This window comes from Formica exsecta, unplaced genomic scaffold (assembly GCF_003651465.1).
Source record: "Formica exsecta isolate Colony F162 unplaced genomic scaffold, ASM365146v1 scaffold247, whole genome shotgun sequence".
Taxonomy (NCBI): domain Eukaryota; kingdom Metazoa; phylum Arthropoda; class Insecta; order Hymenoptera; family Formicidae; genus Formica; species Formica exsecta.
In genome coordinates this window covers 364,446-367,047 of record NW_021849743.1, presented here as the reverse complement: position 1 = coordinate 367,047, position 2,602 = coordinate 364,446, and the positions used below count along the sequence as shown (strand labels likewise).

Here is a 2,602-nt window from a genome sequence, read left to right as displayed (position 1 = left end):
CCAAACCTATTTCTGATTTAAAACTAAAATTTGGTGTGGGTTACGTTGTATAACTTAAACCAAATTTTCAGAAATAGGTTTGGGTTAGGTTATATCTTCCGGAAATTGGCCCCCCCGAAGGGAGGGGGGCGGAACCCACTGCGTTCACGCATACACTTTCCCATCCACACAACAATCGTGGGATGGACTTCGCTTCGCGTTGTAAAATATATGCGTGGACACAGTGGATTCCGCCCCCCCCCCTACGGGGGGGCTCCACTTCCGAAAGATATAACCTAACCCAAACCTATTCCTGATTTAAAACTAAAATTGGGTTAAGCTATATCTTTCGGAAGTGGTGCCCCCCGAAGGGGGTTGACCGCCGATTACGTTATAAGGAAAAGTTACTCAAGATTATGTCCTTGACAACATATGTCAAGGTCAACGTCATTGGAGCTGGGTCCGTTATAGTAAATAATTACCGTTTAGAAAAAAAGCAGTGGACTTGAATAATAAATCTGACGTAGAGGAATTCTAAAAAAAAAAAAAAATGCTTGATTGAATTTTTAATTCAATTCTGCTTCATTTCTAATAGAATAGACGACAGCTTCAATATTTTGCTTTTGTGTCCCTTTGTCTTTTCATTATGCTTAACGTATAGAAATATTACATATGTATTGTACATCTTGAAGCACTTGGCAATATCTGTTAGAACAGACGTGGCTGACTGGGTTTATCTTTATATATTTATAAATGTGTGTATTACCAAAGCGTTATCATTTCAACGTGATCTATACACGTGCTTTTTACTAAAGATAGTAATGCGTACACATGAGAATTTAATAAGGATATTAAAAAGAAAAAGTATGTCCATGTAATAATGTATAACGCGCAATAAAAAAAAAAAAACCTTTCTTATTACGACACGTGGAATTCTAATACAGCCAGTAAAAAAAAGGGTGTGCATGAAGCACGGTGTCGACGTAATTCGATCCGAACGCTCTTATTGGCCGCTTGAGATATTGTTTTTTTGCTAAATATTGTCGCGTTTTCTAGTCTCTCATGTTCTTTTCTTATCGCATACTATATTCGATTGATTCAGGTTTATCGCCGTAAGATCATCGAGCCCCATATTTTGAGAAAAATCAATCCGACTTTATGTTTTTTAGCGGTTAATCGTGGCAGAGCCCGCGCTTTTCAAGAACCACATGCTACTCAGCGTTGCGTCTCGTTAGCTGTTGGTCACGTGATCGCGAAGGACCGACCAATGAGGGCGAAGCCTCAGGGCTCAAAATGTGCCCCTGCCCCCTAACCTCCTCTGCTTAGCTAGTTGGTGCGGTCGGTGCCGCTCGCTGCCGGTTCAGTCTTCAGTCTTCAGTTGTGCAAATTACAGATATCGTCAAAAGAGCTGTGCTATCCGGCCGGATAAAAGGTAAGATCTACTTTATTCTTAATCTTTTTCTTTCTCTCTCTCTGTCACAAATTTATTCGTGCATATTTATCATATAATATGATTCAATATTCCTAAACAAATAAGTACGAGATAACATCATTATGTTGAAACTATAAGTGCATATATTTAATCTTCAGTTGGTCGTATTATTCAATTTAATCAATTTAAATGATGAATTGTAATAAAATGGTAAAAATGCCAAAAAATCTGGGGTTAGCACTTATTGTTAGACCGTGGAAAATTCCTGAAAGGATTCTTTCTTTGTCGGCTCTTAAGCGAACATTCCGGCACAGGCAGGTCATATTATCTCTGAAAGAAAAAACTATACCAATATTTGAAAGAACGTGACTAATTTTTCGAGATTGAAAAAAAATGAGAATTTCGCGCCGTGAGAGATTGGAAGAGATTTCAAGTTTCTAATTTCAATTCTTTACTTTATTGAATTTTCTTGTGATATGAGACGCAATATCGATTTATCGTCTTATTCATATTTCGTCGCATGGCGACACAATTCCGGGGTAAAAAAAAGAAAAAATTCCGGGGAAAAAAAAAAAAAAAAAGGGAAAAAAAGGATAATACACAAAGACGTAGGCGGGCGGACACTTTCGGACTGGAAACCATAAATAGTTTTCGATGGATGCAACATCATCTGGATGCAATAAGTATATTTTTTTTTAATGCACGATTGTTCCTTCATTTTGTAATAAAAGTTCACTTGCTCGTTTTAAAAGTTTGTCCCTATGCAATACGATTTCTCTCGTCGTACGCTGCGAAGAGATTTTTTTCTTGCCGAGTTTTTTTTTTTTTCCCCTCGCGCTACTAGCCTTTATCGCGATTTGTTTACGTATTATATACACGTTCAAACAAGTCTGAACACGCTTCTAATCGTAACACCATTATTATAATGCCAGAATTAAAGATAAATATTCAAAGTCGATATATCCTATAAAAAAATTTTATTGTACTATAGTACGTAATATATATATTTAGAGAGAGAAAGAGAAGCTCATCAATACACCAAATTGGTGTTTAATATATGTATTATATATTGATCTGCAAAAGAGAAAGAATACAATATATTATTAAATATTTCATATTATTGATATATAAATATTATTATGTATACATCTTATATATTTCTATATATTTATATTTAATTTTATATAAAAT

The 2,602-nt window shown here is 35.5% G+C and overlaps 1 protein-coding gene across 2 annotated transcripts in view; it reads left to right on the top strand.

Moving 5' to 3' along the window:
* The first annotated feature begins 1,206 nt into the window (after positions 1-1,206).
* LOC115236325 (piwi-like protein Siwi) overlaps positions 1,207-2,602 on the top strand; it is a 7,302-nt gene continuing 5,906 nt past the window's right edge. The window contains exon 1 of one of the 2 annotated variants that reach the window (XM_029808704.1): positions 1,207-1,411. The gene's annotated coding sequence lies outside the window, so the exon portion shown is untranslated. Of the gene's footprint in view, positions 1,412-2,000; positions 2,095-2,602 lie in introns of those variants that run through there. The other variant, XM_029808705.1, reaches the window with a different exon arrangement.